The sequence below is a fragment of the Mus caroli genome, chromosome 15, assembly GCF_900094665.2.
Source record: "Mus caroli chromosome 15, CAROLI_EIJ_v1.1, whole genome shotgun sequence".
Lineage (NCBI taxonomy): Eukaryota > Metazoa > Chordata > Mammalia > Rodentia > Muridae > Mus > Mus caroli.
Window position 1 is genome coordinate 89,067,115 of NC_034584.1, and position 20,573 is coordinate 89,087,687.

At 43.6% G+C, this 20,573-nt stretch overlaps 1 protein-coding gene across 5 annotated transcripts in view; it reads right to left on the reverse strand.

Annotated features, from left to right (window-relative positions):
- Nell2 (neural EGFL like 2) overlaps positions 1-20,573 on the reverse strand; it is a 297,672-nt gene that overhangs the window by 91,933 nt on the left and 185,166 nt on the right. The window lies entirely within an intron of this gene.

The window sequence follows — 20,573 nt, forward strand, 5'->3', positions numbered from 1 at the left end:
GAGTGCTGGGATTAAAGGCGTGCGCCACCACACCCGGCTCGGAATTGTTTTTAAGATGCAAAATGCATACAAAATATTTCAGAACTTTTCAAGCAGATTACAAGAGCTAAGGCACCATTAGATGGTGAAGTAAACCATGCCATTTGGCTTTCGGGTTTCCAGTTCACTCAGCTGCTCTGTTGCCCAGCGGCTCTGTATCAGACAGGACAGTGGGCATGGCTTACAAACCAGTTAAAGCAGAGAGATGTTTTCTGCACTTTCAGGGTTGATAAATATAATGAGGCCAATTTAAATTAAACAAAAAGATAGATAAATCAAAGTGAAATTGTGAGAGAAAAAAAGTGCACGTCTTAGTGGATGGTGTGAACAGCAAGATAAGATTGGATGATCCCAGAGAGCACTGGGTCTAAGGGAGAAGTTCCTCTTGGCCCAGAAGAAAACAAGTAACGTAATTGCTGCAGGCTAAGGAGAGGACTGGCCAAAGGCCTTGATACAGTTTGGGTAGAAAATGTCCCCAGAAGCTTCATGCTCAACCTGTGGGGCTGTTTGGAGGGTTGTAGAAATCTTCTGGAGATGGGTTCTAGCTGAAGAAAGTGGGTGGCTGGGGGCAGGCCTTGACGGTTACAGCAATGCCCCTCCCCCACAATCTCTTTGCTTCTTGCTCCAGGAATATGTGATCAAGGTATTACAAAGAACATGTGAGCCGGACATCAGCCACCGCTGCCAGGCTCTCCCCAGCGTGATGGGCTTTATCATTTTAAACCAAAGGGCCAAGCAAACCCTTCCTCCTTTAAGGCACTTCAGATATTTGTTTTTGGCCATGAGAAAAGTAGCTGATACAACCTTGTTTCGAGAGAGCTATAAATGCCTGGAAATTAAAGAAAATCAAAATGTCTCAGTCATACACACACACATACACACACACACACACACACACACACACACAACCCAAATGCAAAAAACTAAGTTTTGACAACATTGGGTCTCAAAATAGCCTTAAAAGTTCAGAATGAAATTGTTATAACAGTAAAATGTAATTCAAGATAAAGCCTTTTACAGAAAGCTGAGACGTATCCTGGGAAGACCCTCCACCCCGGTCTGTGTTAGTTGTGTCTGGTTCAGTTTCAAAGTTCTTCCAGCATGTCTCTCTAGCTGTTGCTCCAACAGCTCTATCTGTGACCTTCAGGTTACAGTGTCGACTGAATTTCAAAGACCCTTGCTTCCTCAAAGCCTTTGACAGGTTCTCTCATCCACTGAACTCGCTCCACCCATCCCATTGCCTCTCCAGTGACTCTTTCATCCTCCCCTAAACATTTTTCCTCTATAAATTCATGAGACTCCCCTACCATACATACACCCTCAATTCACAAACTATCCATTTAATAACTCTTGAAGTCGCCCCTCCTGCCTGAAAGTCTTCCTCTACCAGTGAAGTTCAGTAGATTACTAAGCTTATTCTCCTCTCTCCAGATGTGCAGATTCTCTGCTTCCTGTATGCTCAATAATTACTCATTTGAATCATTTTGCTTTTCCACAACAAAATCCACTCACAAGCATTACCATATCATGGGTGCCACTCAAGGCTAAATGACCTTTCTGCAATTTAAAGACATACAAAAGTCTATAGAGCAAGCTTTACTGTGCAAACATTTTCTTTGGTTCACCTGGCTAATGAAAGGAATGTGAAAAACATAACTTTGTAAGCAGTAATAATTACAGAATATAGGCAGTCAAATATTTATGCAACTTGGAAATAAAAGGGGTAAAACTTGGAAGAGAAAGGGGTGAGTCTTGTAGAGAAACCAAGAAATAAATGAGAAGAAAGGCTGGCAGTGCCACAGGGTTGTTTCCACGTGTCACCCACATTGAGTAGAGTATTAGGTGTGTCCTGCAAGTGAAATTCACTTCTGACAGCAGCTACAATCAGTGGTTTGTTGATATTTCCTGACATGACTCAGTGCCTTAAAGACTTACCAAATGGGTTTCAGGACTTTTCAAACAGCCACTGGCGTTACCTGAACATGATTTAAATGTATGGGACATGATGTACCTGGCACTGATTGCTGACTAACAACTGCACAGGGTAGATGTTCTTTTCCCACCTGGGGTAAGGAGGATGACACTAAAGGCCAGGATGCATCTCTGGCCCTTTGCTGCCCAGCAATTAAGCAACCAAACTGAGATTGGAGCCCCAAGCTGTTTCTGTCAGGAACTGTGTCTCCCTGAACCTTGGGAAAGCTTTGCAGACTGACTTTTTCTCGAGCTTTGATAACTAATCACCCAAGCAACTGAAAGATGGTAAAACTAAACACAGGGGTGATTAGCTTCCGTGTTCTCCACTGTTCTGCCAGGCTGGCACTGCCTTGCTTTGGTGCTATTTTGGGAATGTTGTAGCATAGCAACATGGATCATTAGAAGAAAGGATCTCCTGGATTGTGCTTTTAAAACAATATGTCTCCTAGACTGTCCATATAGAAATAGCTGAGATGGACTATGCTGTTATAACCCATTATAAAGCAAAGCCCTTTCCCCAGCGTGGGACAATCCCATGGACATTTTCTTTGCAGAGGCACTGTCATTTCCAAACACTTCTTTTTAAGACTACGTCCTAAATGACCACAGGGTTATGTCCTTTTCCTCCTTGCCTTCCCTCCCTCTTGCTCCTTACAGTCACCCCACTCTCAAATTGATAGCCTCTTTTTCATGTACTATTACTGTCACACACACACACACACACGCACGCATACACGCGCACACACACACACACACACACACACGTGTGTGTGTGTGTGTGTGTGAGCAAATGTATAAATACAACCTGCCGAGTCTGCTTCTTTTGCTGAGTGTATGTATGTATATAGGTTCAGGCTGGCCTCTCTGTACTGGATCTCCAACAAAGAGGCTCATCCCTCAGAGAGGCTAACTCTCTCTCTCCCAGCTGTTATTAGGAAGACAAAGAGAGACCAAGGCTGATATTAAAGCCTTAAGGAAGCATATCATTTTATATTTATTTAAATCATATATATATATATATATATATAACATTATGGAAGACATCATGGAATATATATGGAATATTATTAAATACACATATAACATATATATAGCATTACATATATACTGTTATATATCATATATGTATATGTGTGTGTGTGTGTAAGTTATATCTCTTGGACTGACAATGTTTTCCATAAGAACTAGAAACTAGCAAATATCCCAATGCCAGACATAATAAATTTCCTTTCAAATGATTAGTCAGATAGTTACCATGACTGCCAATATAATATAGACCACTGACGTAGCCATTAGTCGCTTCTCAAAGGTTGACGGTAAACCCAGTGCTGAAGACAGCACATACTTAGGACACGGGTCTTAGAGTATTTGAGTGTCATCTAACTTGAAAGCCTCCTTCCTTTGGTACCAGAAGATACTATGCAAGTTGCCAAGGGAAGGAAACGATTAATAGTCCATCCCAGCTGCAAAATGTACACTCTGCAACGAGGACCCAAGTGACATGCAATCATAAAGGTGTGACCAGTGCCACTAACATTTGGGTGGGCACCAACAGCTATCAGGTGGGACTTGAGGCCCATTCAAGAGAAAAAAATCATGCAGGGAACCAGAAGCCTAACTGGCTTTCCAGAACCAGTGAGGCCATGGATCTTAGTAAAGAATCTATGGCCACCATGTTGATGGCATGACTTCCCACTATGTTCCAGACATTATCCTTACACCTATGGATTCATGTGGCTCTCACTCTTTATCAAAGAAACCTCTCTTTACAGCAAATGGAGACCACCACAGAAAACACAGCCATATACAATGCAGAGATCAACGGGTCATAGGGCACCTAGCCCCGATAAACACATTCACATCACAGCTTCTGTATCCATGGCCCAGGGAACATCGTGGAAGAGGAGGTACAAAGATTGTCAGAGCTGGAATACCAGGAAGTCTGCTGTTAAAGGGTCTTTCCTACAGGGTGCTGCCTAGACGAGGCCAGGACAAAGGCAGTTATCAACAGACACACTCACTAGGAAGGGGGACATTTTCCCTGGGTCCCACCCCCAGACAAAGAACTGCAGGCAACTTATGACTGCAGATATTTCTAAATTAATCAGGAGTAATTGGAATATGGCCTGACAACATGAACCTTGGGAAGCTGAAAGTTTAAAATTAACAACCTAGATAAGAGTCGAGGGGCTGGGAAAGAGTAGTGTTGAGTCATTTGTATGGTGGGGACAAAATCTTCCACAGACATCAGAATGTATCCAGGTTGGAACTAGATGTGACAGAGAAACAACACAGTGTTGACTACATCAAGAGCTGTCACCACAGGTTTAAAAAGAAGGAAGTGGACAGTGAGAAGCTCAGTGGGTACAGGAGTTTTCCACCAAGCCAAATGACCTGACTTGTAGCCATGTTGTCCACAAGGTACACAGGAAAACAGAATTTCTGCAAGTTTTGGGACAATTCTCTCTCTCTCTCTCTCTCTCTCTCTCTCTCTCTCCTTCCCTCCCTCCCTCCCTCTCTCTTTACACACACACACACACACACACACACACACACACACACACACACAGTTAAGTAAAAGTAACTTAAACATTTAAATAATGGTACCTATCTAAAATGATGATCTTTTCACTACACCTCAATATGAACATAAACGAGTGGTACTTTGTTGTGGGAGATGCTAAGAGCACAGAGCATGAACATCCAAAGTGGAGCTCATGTAATTGTGCCCCAGGCCATGTGTCTCTCTCCTTGGCTTAATTGTTAAAGTGTCGTATTTTTCTGGGGGTGGGCTCATGCCTTCCATGTCCATGCTTAAGAAACTGAGGCAGAGCTCTGTGAGTCTGAGGCTAGTCTGTCCTGCATACCAAAATTCTGCACCAAGACTGTAATTATATCTCAAGGAGTAAATAATAAAATGAACTGTGAAACTCAATCATATTTGGCTCATAACAAAATGATTAAGATGGTTGGATGAGTCATGGTTTCTGTGGTGCTGTCTGGAGCTTGACACAAGCCAATCTTACCCAATGACAGGAAAAGCCTAAACATAGGGTCAAAAGGCCCCCTATGGGCTCTGATGCTTCCCCCCCCCCCAAAAAAAAAAGTCTACTGGAGAAGAAAGGAAGCAGGGTGTGCTGTGCTGTAAGCCACCTGTGCTATGGTCATAGGACAAAGATACAGATGCTTGGTGTCTGCACCCCTGATCATGATGCTGTTTAGACTGTTAGGTCACGGACCAGCTTCTTGACTGGGAATTATACTGTCCGTGAGTGTGTACAATGAGTATGTGGCTTTCCTTGCCTAATTCACAGGTATTTATGAGCAAGGGAAGATCCCACAATAAGGAGACCACTGCACGTCCCTACCACATACACTTTGAGTTTCTATGGAGGCCTTTTGGTGGGTAGGATGGGCTGCTAGCCTTTGCTCTGGGAAAGGCCTCCTGTATGATTCTTACCCTGATAATTATTTTATCCATTATAGTGAGGATTTTAAAAAACATATACAATCGATTAGTGTCCAATAGAAATAAATACCAAGAGCCCAAAGAAACAGATTACCACCACTTGAATACAGTCCCTCACGGGGTGACCCCTACTCATAAAGTTACCTCATAACTGTGGTTTTGTTGCTCTTATGAATCATAATTTAAATATTTTTGGAGATAGAGGCTTGCCAAAGAGGTTGTGAGCCACAGGTTAGGAAGCTCTGTTCTAGAGTCTACTGTAGACTGGGCATCAACAGATTAGCACCCCATGTTCCGCTACATATGTAAAATCTGCCAAAAGAAGACCTCATTCTTTCCACAATTAAAGAAGAAATTGACAGAACCAAAGTGGATCTATAACTAATCTATTTGTCTGCCTATCTATGACTTACTTCTCTTAGATTAACAGGTGAGTGGAAAATAATTTTACTGCATACAAGAATTCAGAGAATGAACCTCCTTGATACACCTTCAGTGGGAATGTAAATTGATAAGAACTTATTGTCCAAGACGAATTAAGGTGTGCGAGATCTAGGCCTCATCATTCTAAGAGAGGTTGGGTGGGGTGTTAAAAAAATTCTTAGAATTACATAACATATAAAAGTAAAATTTTGAAAGAACTTTAGCTTGCAACCATACGTGACTGGCTAACTGATTTCGGGTTCTTTATTTTAGGAAACACTAGGATAACATGGAAATGTGCACCTTGACAGAGTATTGAAAGAAAGGGTGTTCATGACAAACCGATTACCTGGGAAGACTAAACATAGTACAGCAGTGCATCTCAAGTCTTGTGTGAGCTGCAGGCTGCACAGATAAAAGTTAAAACTTTACTCTTCAAAAACTAGCACAGCTATCTCTGGTTGAACGGATATGAAGATTTTGGTTTCCTTCTTTGAGACTTTCTCTTTTATTGCACTGCGTGTATAGAGACCAGACATATCTACACCAGAAAGAACTATATGTATCAAGAAAATGCAGCGCAATGAAAGACAAAATATAAACTTCCATATTAAAGTAGTATTTCTAAATTACCAAGGCCAGGCTTTTAAGTTTTATATGTTTGCTATTCCTCATGTTTCAGTAGGGTTTATGTTGATAAATATCTCAATCCATTCTTCTTGCATGGCTCTATTATAATCATAACACAAAGATTTTGTGTAACAGAAATGAGCTTTCTGTGCTTCTGCAAATACTTAAAATGCTTTACAAGCAATTAGAACACAGGGGAGAGTTTCTTAGAGAAGCAAGAGCAGTGAATTTGCTGGGTAAAATCTAATGTAACCAGGGGAGGTCTGCAAGGAGCCAGAATGGACTGCTATGCAAAAGCAGACGTGTGGGAAGGGTCCTGCACTCACACTTCCTGCTCACACAGAAGGGTCTCCCACCAGCAGTGACTCTGAAGGCAGAAGCTGGGGAGGGAGAGACAACTTCACCCCAGTCCTCTTCTGGGTCTTTGTGTCATCATGTTGCAGTAACAGAAAACAAAATAACAGCTAGAGTTAGCGAGGTTTTGGAAAGTACAAAATCTTTTGAGTTTTTGAGTGAGGAACTGGAGAGACTGATGGAGAGGAGCTCACTGTGGTATGTGACTGGGTCTAACTTTATAAAATACGTTTCAGATAAAGTCTGGGCAACATCACTAAAATGAAAATGCCCGCACGCTGGTGTTGGGAAACCCTGATTTCTTGACACAGAATAAGGCAAGTAGTGGGGGGCCCTGCATGACAACAGAGGAAACATCTGCATTTAATAGAGTCACAGGCAGAGGCCAAATGCACTATGCTTAGTACAGTTCCCTCTCTCTTTAAAATCCTGAAATCCTACTCTTTTCTGCTTTCAGTGGGGTGATTATTTCCTGATTAATGGAACTGGATGCCTCCTAATACTCCTTCATTCACCACTTCCCATGATCCATTCTGGGACTCCAGTAATTGGTAATTACTGTAGCAGAACCTATGTACAGCCATGACCCTACCCTTGTAGAGCATAGAGCCGATGCAGAGAGATAGGCAACGAGTAAGGGAGGCACAAGGCAGGCTTGGGGTGTGTTTGCTTTTAAAGGAAGCAGCCAGAAAAAGACCCAGAACCATAATGAATGGCTGGAGCACACAAGGAGGCTGACATTTAAGATCAATCCCAAAGGATGAGAGTCAGTTGTGCAGGGGAGAAATGTGTTCCAGGGAAAAGCCATAGAATAAGGAGGATTCCTGAGACAGGAGAGGACGGAAGACCAAAACAACCCCTGAGGGATGAAATGCCAAGTGGAAGGCAAGAACAGGAGAGGCAGGGGGAGATACGCAGGACTGTAGTAGAGAGCCACAAAAAGGGCCTCATCAGGGCATACCATGGTCTGAGATGATTTGTGACATTTTTGCTGTGACTTCTGTGTAGAATGGGTTGGCCATGGTGAGACCAGATGGAAGAACCCAGGAGATCAGGGGGAACAGAATAGTGACTTCTTAGTCTGGTATAACTGAATAGAGACAAAGATGGCAGCCTAGATTTAGGATCTTTATTTTAAACTCTAAAAACAAGGTCATCTACATGAACTGTGTGTGGGGAATGTGTGAGGACCAAGGGCAGATCTCTCAGCCCACAGCTATACGAAGTGTGTGGGGCATGAGGCAAGCATGGGTAAGCCTGGGAGAGACTTCTTATTCTTAATCCCAGCCTGCTTCATGGATACAGCGATCGATCCACTCCATAGTTCAATAGAACTTCATGGTTACCTGGCTAACCACCATTATCTTATAGGTACTGTGAGAAGCTTTTTAAATACCTGCTGCTTTTAATCCTGTAAAGATGGGTAGAATTTTTCCATTCAGGACAAGATCAAACTCAGTGAGGTTAGTAACTGGCTAAGCTTTCCAGCTTCCCTGGTGACTTAAGAGGACTGGCCATGCATTATTGAAATCCAGCCAGGTTAGCTAATACATCACGTCATTTCTCCCTCGTGCTTTCTGTATCCACCTGTTATGAAAGCCAACCGTGGCCCACGGGCCCCTGATTTGTGGCTCATATGAAGCCTTGTGGGCACAGATCCTTCCTGAATTAAAAGTTTACCCCCAAACCCTGCATTCGGAAGGCAGCACCTATTCCCCATAACACGCCACGTCCTCAGTGTTACTACATTGTCTCTGTAGGTCACTCCTGTTTTAACTTAAGAATCCGCTTTTAAAAGAGGCAGATAAGAAATGTTCTCTTATCATCCTTTGAGTTCCTGTGATCGAGGTAAGCTCGTGATCTATTTCTACAATATTTGTGTTACAAGAAGCTGAATGAATTGAACTGTCTCAGAAACAATGAGCTCCTTAACTTCTAGAGAAAAAAAAAGCCAAGAAAAGCAAAAGCCATCTCATCATGAAAGCAAGGAGCCTGAGCATAAATACCCATAGAGCTCCTCCCCTTTAACAGATGATGCAACTCTCTCCGCAGTGATCAGAAAGAAGTGGGAACAGAGTGTCCCTTTCATATACAGTCGCGGACAATTCGACAGTATTAGCTGATAATAGTGTGCCAGGTTTTATTCTCATTTTGATTCTATTCCCATTACAGCAATTAAAAATCAACAGCTCAAAATAGCATGGGCTTCCACCCTTCTGTAAGGTAGGAGTGCTACCCAGCCTGCCTTGGTTGAAATCATGTGCACAGGGCTGTGCTCCTGAGGCCTGGGGCAGAGGCTGTGTCCGGCTTTCTCCTCCTTCTGAGGCAGCCTGTGCTCATGGCCCCTCACAGGTGGCTGTGCTTCATCTCCCTCACGGTCTCTGAATTCACAGCTCTCTCTGATCACAGCTAGGGGAGAAATCTTCTAATGACTCATAATGACAGGAGGCCCACCCCAACAATCCAGGGTGATTCTCTGTTTTATGGTCCTTAACCTTACTCACATCTGAAAAGTCCACTTTGCGATGGCAAGTCCCAGATTCTCAGGGCTGCAGATGAAGGTGATTGACATAGCTGGGTGCCACCACTGGCTTCCTCTGGAGTCCTTTTGTTCAGTTCTCATGTTAATCCCTTACCATGATTCCTCTCATGTACTTAAAAACAACATCCAATGGGTGTCATGTTCTGTTTTAAAGGTGGAGAGATTGAGGTAACCTGCCCAAGAGCATATCCAACTCAGCATAGAACAAGGACTCAAAATTGAGAGGCTTAACTAAGATGTTAGGAATGAGCTAAAATGCCACCAAATGCTCATGGGGAGAAGAGGGCCAGAAAGAGCATGTCATTTGATTTGACTAAATTAGCAAAATGGTACAGACCTTGTAATCATATTCTACTTTCTGCTGATGTTATTCTTGACTTCTTCATATTTAATGGATGGATAGAAGGATGGATGGATGGATGGATGGGATGGATGGATGGATGGGAAAAAGGATGGACGGATGGATAGATGGATGAAGGATGGATGGATGGATGGATGGAAGGATGGATGGATGGATGGATGGAAGGAAGGATGGATGCATGGACATACACAAATGAATCTTTTTAAAAACACGCCTCAGTTATTTAATCAATGCAGGTATATTCTGAAAACTTGGAAGACGAGTTTTCATCACTGCCCACTGAGAATCCGTGCTGTGGAGCTCCAGGGAAGGCAAGCACCCTGCCTTTTCGAGAGTGAAATCCCTCTCCATTTAAAGGAGGTCGCACTGGCTATGGAAAGTGCGGTCAGTTAAATAAACAAGTTTTCATCGAAAACCAATAGCACATGGTGGAAACAAAGTGCTAGCAATTCAGCACAAACTCCCCCAGGACTGCAGGGAAGGGCGAGTGTTGTAGAAACCATAGAGCACGCCTTTGCTTTCCTACAAGACGGCTTTATCCCTTGCAATTCCATTCTCACTAAAGTTACTGCTACCACACAACCTTGCATCCTGCCCTTCTTATTTCTTAAAATGTTTTCTTTTACTTCTTCCTGTCTTAAAATGACTGTTCACCTTAAAATAAAACAAAACTGAAAAACCCTTAATTTTTCCTTTTTAATATATTTTTATTGGTTTTCCTAGACTATCTTGTGATCCTCACAAATCTACCCCCACCTTCCTGCCCACCCAGCTTAATTTTCTCTCCCCTCTACCTTTCTCTTTCTCAGAAACAAAACATGAAAATCGAGACAAACAAAAAGCCAACAAGGCAAGAACAAAAAACTCCAAACAAAACATATAGCAAGGACAAACAAACAAGCAAAACACCATGGGGTCTGTTTTGTGTTGCCCAATTATCCCTCGGCATGGGCCGTGCCCCTGAGTGTGGCTGATATACCCAGAGTCATTCAACTGAGGAAAACTAGTTTTCCCTGTCTCAGCAGATATCCATACAAACAGCCTCTTGTAAAAAACTAACCTGGACCCTTGGGGCTCTGAGAGCCCAAACCAACCAAAGAGCACACAGGGGCTGGACCTGGCCTCCCTGCTCATGTGTAGCAAATGTGCAGCTTGATCTCCATGTGCGTCTCAAACAGCTGGAGCAGGGCCTGTCCCAAAAGCTGCTGCCTCTGTATGGGATATGTTCTTCCAGCAGGGCTGCCTTGACTGGCCTTAGTGGGAAGGGATGCAACTAGTCTCACAGAGACTTGATGTTTCAGGGTCAGGGATACCCAGGAGGACCTCCATCTGCTCAGAGGAGAAGGGGAGGGAAGATGGGGACAGATTGTGAGAGGGGATAATCAGGAGAGGGCAGTGAGTGAGATGTAAAGTGAATATGTTAAGATGATGATGATGATGATGATGGTGGTGGTGGTGATAAATCAGAAAAAGCACAGCAAACAAACAAACTTTGTTTCATATCACTTTGTCAGTGTGTCTATCCAGGTTTCCACCAGATTATTCATGGCTTCCCCTGGGCTCTCCCTTTCATGGTTCCTTGCTATGCTCCCCCATTGGAGATTGGTTCTGATGCTTTGATTCAATTGAAAATCTGCCTGTGCCAATGCTAAAGGACTGCCATGACTCTGTGGAGACAGACGGATGGATGAGGGAACTGCAGGAGATAAAGCCAAGCAGCCATGTGAGATTTCGGGTAAGTGGGCACTGGGCACTTCCCTGATTGGGCCTGGGGTAGCAGGCTGAGGATTAGAAGTGCCCCATCATTGAGTTAGTGGAGGCATTATTTCAAAAATAAGCTAACGTGTGTGTGTGTGTGTGTGTGGTCTAAGAGCTGCTGGGCGAGTGGCTGGAAGCATGTGACCCTCTGGGAGTATCAAACAGAGTAAAGACTCACCGTTACACTTCCCTACAATGCTGACTTAAACTGTATTTATTAGATAGGATGATGACCCCAGCACTACCCATTGTCGTAGTTCTGGTGAGAAAAGAAACATGCAGCATGAGATTTTCATCTGCCACACAGCTCTCAATAGACATTTCATGCCCCAGCTCTCTTATTCAGCTTGGGGCTGCTTCCTCATACCTAGCCCAATAGGAGGGGGGGGCGTATTTTCCCACACGGTCAACGTATATAGTAGTTATCCTCAACTATCGCCAGAACAGACTGGCATTTAAACCTTTGCAAAACCCCTCTCCCGGTACTAGACCCAGTGGCGTGCTTCTAATAGCAACAGACTATGGGAGAGGCAGTGGATTGCCAGCTCTGCATTGAGATTACAGAGACTGCCTTCCTCCTTCTTGGTAGCAGGCTCATTCATGCCCTGGCTTTGATGGATGGAGATGCTTATTATATATTAGGGGGTCCTTGCCATACTGGAAGGAGCTAAGGGCAATCTGCCATCAGCCACCAGTGGGGAAGTGTATCAGCCAACAACAAAACAGGTGACCTTGGAGTGAATGCATGCTTCCTCAGCTCTTGACCACACCTTGACGGCAGCCTGAGGGACCTGGAAACTGCTCAGTTATGCAGTACGCAAGTCCTCAGTACGCTGACTCCAGGAAATGCTGGCCTTGTTGCTTGAGTTTCTATGGGTGATGCTCTCTTACACAGCAGTAGATAACTAGCCCAGTTTTATTATGTTTAATGAAATAACATTAGGAAACCTCTTAAAGAGGGTCAGAGGGCAAGAATTAATCACTGGGATAACTTACAGAGGATGCCTCACTGCAGCAAAGACAGAAATAGATAGATAGATAGATAGATAGATAGATAGATAAGAATTTGGATACGAGAGGACACACTCATCTCTGCACACGCAATCTACAATGAACCATAGCTGTGATACCAGTGAGGTACCCTGGGCTGGGGAAGGAGACAGGGCAGCGAGATCAGATGATGTCACCTTCCTCAGGATCAGACCAGCAACTGAACTGGGAGATGAACTCTGCCGTAGGGTGATGAGAAATATGAGGGAGGGAGAAGGGCCGAGTGTCATCTATCAGCAATCAGGAAGGGAAGCAAGGTGTCCACAGAACCTGAGTAGGAGCCTGAGCAATCCTGTCCTCCATAGGTGCCTGTTGCTAGGACGCAGCTGTTGCTAGGATGCGTCTGTTGCTAGGGCACAGCTATTGTCACACTGTTGGCATGGGTAACCTTTGTATTCTCTTATGTGAATTTTCAACTTTATGTCTTTCACATGGAAAAATAAAATCCTGAAACATAAATCAAACAATATGTCCATCTGGAACAGGAGCCAGTTAGGTGCTAGGGTATAACCAAGTCAAAGTGGGTGGGGCCCCCTAATGATAGTCACTCCTGCCATCTGTGTGCTCAGGGCACAGGTGGGCTGGCTTTTAGAGAGGCAGGCCAGCTTGTCTGCATAACTCTGGAACTCTGATGATTAGACTGTAGCTAGCGAGGCTGGAGGTCAGAGCCTGGTAGGCCAGCTGTGCTGGGATGCACACAGAGGCTCTGACTCGCCTGAAAACTGCAGTGTCTGAGCCATCGGGCTTCCTACACTCACTGGGAGTTTCTGAACAGATTCTGCCTGAGTTTTTCATCCTCCAAAAGGCCATTCTCCTGCCTAAGCAAGCCTTTGAAACCCATTCTTTTCTGAGCTGAGTGCTAATTGTATGCATGCACACATGTGTTTTAGAACGGAGGTAAGCGTGTAGCCTCAGCCTCTCATGCTGCTGTGCAGACGGAGACACATTGTCTGCAGTTCCCTAAAAATCAACCCTTCCTGGTAACTATGGTACACATTATCATGGAAATGCATCCTCGGTAATGGCTTTTAGTTCAGTGTGTGTGTGTGTATGCATGATGTATGCAATATGAGCATATGTGTGTATGAGATGTGTTGTTTATATCTGCATTGCATGTGTGTGCATGTATATGCATGTGCTTGTGCACATGTGTGGTGTGGTGTGTACATGTGTGAATGTGTGAGAAGTAGGTTATATATGTGTGTGTGTGTGTAAGAGAGAGAGAGATACACTGTGTATATTTGTGTGCATGTGCACATGTGTGTGACATGTATATGTATGTATATGTTGTGATGTGTATATGTGTGGGTGGGCATAAGATATGTGAAATGTTTTGCGCATGTATGTGTGCATGTATATGTGTGCATATATGTGACATGTGTTGTATGTATGCACATGATGTTTTGTGTACATGTGGGGTGGCTATTCAGGTATGTAAAAGTTGGAGGAAGACACATGGTATCTTCTATGTCTTGGTTCCCTCACTGAACCAGAACCCTGGCTTTTCTCTGGGGTTGTCCAGTCAATGGCTCCATGGATTGCAGGTAACCACATCTATGCCAAGCTTTTAATGTGGGCATTAAGGATTCAAACGTAGGTCCTCACGTTTGCACAGTAATCGCTCTTCCCCACTAAGCCTCCGGTGATGGTTTAGAGAAGTAGCTTGTCGTCATTAATTCTTTTAAGCCTGGGGCATAGAAGCTTAATTTGCCTTTGTAACCTTTGTGTTTATATTTTTAACTTATGTAATCATAACCACAAAGTATAATAATATACAGTGAGCTACAGGAGGCAAGGGAGACATCCTTTTGCTTCCAGGGATATATTTGGGCAATTTCCAATCTAAATTTGCCTGAGTTTCATGTCTTATGTAAAGGTTGGCATATATTGTAATTTTATTATGGTTTGCAATGTGAAGAAAACAAGATATGAAATAATTAGTCACAAAGAGCGTTTCAATAGCCATGACAATCGTCTGACAATAGTTTTGTTGAGATTTCCTAAAAAATAAATCCATGTGAAAGAAGCAAGGCTCATCAACACTGTCCTCTGAGACCTAATCAAGGCCACTGGCTCTCTGGTGGTCTAGTTCTCTCCTCTGGGAAGGTGTGTCTCCCAGCAGGGTCCCAGACGCCCCCTCCATCCAGGCTTGGTCTGACACTGGATCTCCACGACAGCGGGAACATGCTAGCTGAGGAAGCGCACGGGACTCCTCTAAGGGAGAAGCCACTCCCAGAGAAGGTGCTCCTTCACACCAGAGCTTCATGGTCTTTTTTTTAAAGTCCCCAGTCACAGATTCCAACTGAGCACAACTGAATAAGTAATGACAGTTGTGGCCAACTTTCACGGGAAGCTGTCTACTTTATGAAATTAATGACCCAATTTAAATGCAACCACTGAAAAGCACAGAGACAGAGGGGTCTCAGAGAAATCAGACATTTCTTCTAGAAGATATCTTGTCTAACAATAATGGCCCCAATAATGAGGCAGCTAATGCTTGCTAAGGACCACTCTATGTCTATGTCTAGCATAGCTTTATTTAGGACATTTTGTGAAAGGTGACACACCTACTTCTACTTCCTGTGATTGTTCCCACAAAGGACTTCTTGTGGACTCTGTCCTCTATGTCACTGCCCCAGAATTCTCAATCCTGTTACAACTTATACATTCATAGTTAATTTGATACAGACACACATGATGAATTATGTAAGTGCAATTTTGTTGACTCCATTAAGGGCTATTTTAAATAGCTAACAATAAATTACTTTCCATTCGTACAAAAGATTATGAGCATTGACTTCTTATTTTTGGGAAAAGGCAGAGAAGCAATGTTGCTGGCACTTTTCAAAATAGTGTGTGTGTGTGTCTTTTTGAGATAGAGTTTCTTTCTGTTCTGGATTAAAGGAATGAGCTCACATGTACAAACAGATATTTAAATATTTAATGTGGTTTAAGTCCAACTATTCCTCTTTATTGTTACTTTTGGTGTTCATAAAAATGTTTTTCTAGGGGCTGGAGAGATAGCCCAGGAGTTAAAAGCACTGGCTACCTTCACAGAGGACTGGGGCACCCACATGGTAGTTCAGAGCTGTCTGTAACTATAGTTCCAGAGGATCCAATACCTCATCTAACCTCTTCAGGCATCAGGCACACACATTATCCACATTCTTACATACAAGCAAAAAACAACCTGGCATTTTGGTTGCAGAGAGAAGAGCAAAGAAACGAGTTTGAGGTGGGACTTAGTGAGGAGGGCTCCTTCCTCTCACCAAAGGGAACGAGTAGGGCCCAGAGGAAATCATGGTGTTAGGAAACATCAGTGCATAGAGCCGGGAGAGCTCATAGAGGTGAGTGAGGAAAGTTTAAATTAAACATATCTTACCAATTAATGGGGAATACTGACATAGGATTTCTCAGTTGGGCACCCTTAGTGCCGTGTGAAGCTCCCTTCCAGAGACTACGCACGCACCATTTGAGAAGCAATGATGGAAAGCATGAAGTCAAAAGAGTCCCAGGGAAATAAATCATTTTCTCAAAAGGACAGCTAGGATAGGATGGGTCCCATGTTGGGCTGATCACTGGGTGGCCTTTCAGTCTCTGCTCCATTTCTGTCCCTGCATTTCCTATAGACATGAAGAATTCTGGGTCAAAATTTTGAAGATGGGTGGTTGGCCCCACACCTCAACTAGGGGTCATTGTCTATCTACTGGAGGTGGTCTCTTCAGGGTAAATCCTCCCACTCTTGGGCATTTCAGCTAGTGTCATCCGCATTGAGTCCTGAAAGTCTCTCACATCCCAGGTCTCTGGGACTTTCTAGAGGTTCTCCCACCCCCCACCCCCACCTCATAATGCTACATATTTCAATTCATTCTCCTGCCCCTCTGGGCTTCTCTCCTGTATTCCCCCACACCTGATCCTGCCTCCCTTTCCCCCTCCCTCTCCCATCTCCCACCCAAGTTCCTCCCTCACTCTGCCTCCCATGATTATTTTGTTCCACCTTCAAAATGGGTTTGAATCATCCACACTTGCATGCAGGACAAAACCTGACACTACTACCAATGTTGTGCTTATAGACAGGATCCTGGCATGGGTGTCCTCTGAGAGTCCCAACCAGCAGCTGATTGAGAAAAATGCAGATACTTACAGCCTACCACTAGATTGAGGTTAGGGACCAATATGAAAGAGTTAGAGGAAGGACTGAAGGAGCTGCCAGGGAATGCCATCCCATAGGAAGAGTAACAGTGTCAACTAACCTGGACTCCTCAGAGCTCCCAGAGACTAAGTCGCCAACCAAAGAGCATAGATGCACTGGTCCGTGACCCCAGGCACATGTGTAGCAGAGGACTGCCTTGTCTGGCCTCAGTGGGAAAGGTGGCATTTAACTCTGTAGAAACTTGATGTCCTAGGGAAGAGGGATGCTGGTGGGGGTGAAGTGGGGGTGTTTGGGCCGGTGGGTAGCACCCTCTCAGAAGTAGAAGAAGGGGGATGGGTGAAGAACTTTGGGAGGGGGATCAGGCAGGAGGACAACTTTTGAAATGCAAATAAAATAATTTAATAATAATTTTAAAAGGACAGGAGGGCTGTAAAAGGCACAGCAGCAGCCCAGAGCCCTATCTCAAGGTACACACAGTACCCCATTGGCCCTCTGTAGCTGTGATAGCCAAATTTGTTAGGTAACTTCTGTGGGCAGGTACATTCTACAGGAACAATTCACTTCCTAAGCCGTTATGACTCTTTGCTAAGCCTTTCATCAGCCCATCCTTCCTTTTGTTCCCACTCCAAGGAACTGCACGGTGGTGGGAAGGTTATAAGCTACAATCAGAAACTAAACCCTTTCTTATTGTGACAATCAATCACAGATGTGGGAAGACTCTCTGAGGCGCAGGGCTCTCCACCCAGGTGTTTATCTTTTGATAATACGGAATTCTTGGTTCTATCTTTACTCTCCAGATGTTTTGCGTTTGATCTATTTATTACATAATAACCTGTGTCAGGAAGATGTGCCCAGTAGGAGTCACGATTTACCTAACTTGGTTTATGCCCATGGAAGTGAACAAAGAAAGCCATTTGTCCAGAACAGGCACTAAGAAAAAAAATCAGTGCATAAAGTTGTTATGATTTGTAAAGACCCTAAAGGATGAACTTTAAGTGTTTTGAGTCAGTTCATGCAAAGCCTGGTTCTTTTCCCCTCCCCTCATCCTGCCCTGCTCTCCCTTTCTTCTTCTTTCACTCTTCCCCTTCCCTTTCTCTTGCTGCATTTCCGTTGTTTCTCGCCCCCCATCCTCATCCCTTCTCCCTGTATACCTTATAACCAGTTTCTCTTTTGTAACAGATGTGGAAGGGAGATAAGTTATGAATCATTAATTAGGAATAGGATAGGATCTTCTTGGAGATAAATTATGTTAATGAGCTTATAAAAGTTTGATCTGCTGCAGCGTTTATGAAAATGGTTCACTGAGTCATCACAGTCGCTGTACGACCACATCAGAAGCCAAGAGAACAGTTCTATCAACTGCTGATTTTAGGATTATAACCACATGTGTGGTGGGGGCTGAGAGATTGCTCTTCAAGTTGAAGCTAATGAATCCAAAAGAGCCTATAAGAAAGTTTAATTATGAATGGTACAAATTGAATAGTGCATGTCTACATAAAACAGAAACCTTTTCCATTTATTTTCAAGCAGCTGACGATTAGACAAATGGTGGCTCCAATCAAAGGTAAGGATATATAGACCTATTTCTAGTTTTATGTCGCCTCTCACCATGCAACACCATGCAGGCAGGCAGCAAAGGGGGAAAGCTTCTACTTCTTCATTTGATAAAACTCGAGAGCTTAGAATATGTTGTCTTCAAGAGTTCTTCTGCTCCCTTAACCCTAACAGCCTAGGGAAAACCTAATTCAAAGCACTTGAAATTTTCAGATGTCTCCCCAAACCATGGGAGGTAGTTACTTCTAGCCTGCAAGACTAGCACACGAGCAGTGTAAGGGTCTCAGAGCAGAGAGCTTCCTGTATCGATTAGACCTGGATGGTAAAGTCATATGTATTGCACTTGAAGTCCTCTTTAAATGTCTGTGATGGATTTTCAGTTGAGACAGGCAGCTCTAAGAGTCTTCTGGGTGTAGTTAAGAGTGCCAATTGTGGTAGGCAGAGAGGACTCTTCAACAGGAAGAGAGAGGGGGGACACAGACATAAAAGATATTCACAAAGGCAGTCATCAAAAAAAAATGAAGAAGAAAAAGACTTAGGGTTTCAGCCACAAATGGGAGATGGGGAGGTGAAGATGGCTCTACAGCACCATAGACATCCACTCACTGTTACATCAACTGCAGAAGGATCTGCTCATCACTAAAACTGAAACTTTTGTCAGAGAGGCTGAGTCCTCTGTAGATCTTATAGTTTCTCCCAAAGAGGACTATGCAAGATGGGTTTAGGCACAAGGCAGGCCCACAGAGGAGGTTCTTCTTTGAGCCTACTGCATAGAAGGTCCCAGGAGGAGGTGTGAGGTAAGGGACTGGCTGGACAAAGATTTAAAGGTACTCATGGGGCTCTCGATACAAACTGAAACCTATTCATAGTCCCCCAGAATCGTGGCTTTTGGGAACAGCCATAAGCTCGATCCAGTTGGAGTAGACAGGAACTTATGGGCCAGAGAATTTTCTCCTTCAGAAAGAAAGGAGAGGAAGGGGGTTGCTTGGAAAGCCAGTGCCTCATTAAGGAAATGGGCTCCTGCTCTCTGCCAGACTTTTAAAGACTTGGCTCTTCTTTGATCAGCACAAAAGCTTCAGCCTGCACAGCTTTTCTGAAAATATTCTCAACTTTCCTCTGCATCCTGCTGAAGAGACACTCGTTCCATGTTATGAGATACTCTGGAATCATGAGGGGACATTCTCCCTCGCCAGTGGTTGGTGGGGCTTCATTTGCAAATGCCATGCAGTGAGAGACAGAAAGGCAAGGCAGGAAATACTCCATAATGGAGGTCCACCTGAGCCCTGGATTCACTGTGGCGAGACAGGCAGCCAACGCGCAGCGCAGAACAGCAATGAACCCTGGGAAGCGCGCTCCTGGGTAAACAGCATGGCGCTTCAAAACCTGTGACACCTATGATCATAGAAAAGCAGGGAACGACTAAGAAGCTGCAAAGCTGAGGGTCTGAGGGAAAGCCATCGGCCTTCTCAGCAACCACTACAACGCTTACTCTTGAGAAGCACAACTGCAGCTTACCCCTTAACATGAAACTTATATCTACTGATATTATCATTTATATAGTAAGCTGTGGGTTCTATTCTCTATTATTTACAGGAACTTATGTTCTTTTATTTTTACATTCAAAACCATCTCTATTGCCCTCTTTCAAGACACCCTGTTACCCACTCTGCTTAAAAGTTTGATCAAGGAAAATGGGAATTGTTCCCATGATTTATAAATGTTTATGTTGAGCTGTCAAAAGAACAGGAATTTGTAAACCCCTTGGTACTTATATAAAATGCCTTTCTATCTGCACATTGTATTTAGTTATGTCCCACAGAAAGAGATGAGCTTTCTCGTCACTGGTACCACATTTTATGCCAACAATCTAATTGAAAGCATAAGCATGTCTTTGCTCTGGTAGGTAGAATGTCATTGGTGCACAGTAGGGTCACTGTAGTAATAACTCTGGGTGGACAACTGCACAAACACATAAATGACACCTTAGCCAGAAGTGTACAGAATGTCTTTCCTAGTATAAATTCATATGTTTATGGCCAGAGAATATGGTAGACCTCTCTTCCCTGGGAATTCTATAGAGTATGTGTAATGTCGTATTATCTGATGAAGAAATATATAATTGGGGGAGAGAACAGAAAATGACAGAAAAAAAGGTAGGTGTTGTCCAAATTTACAATTTTATATGTTTTGTTATTTTTATGTATCGTCCAATTAAAAGGTAGAGGGCATCATCCTGAGTGAGGTAACCCAATCACAAAAGAACTCA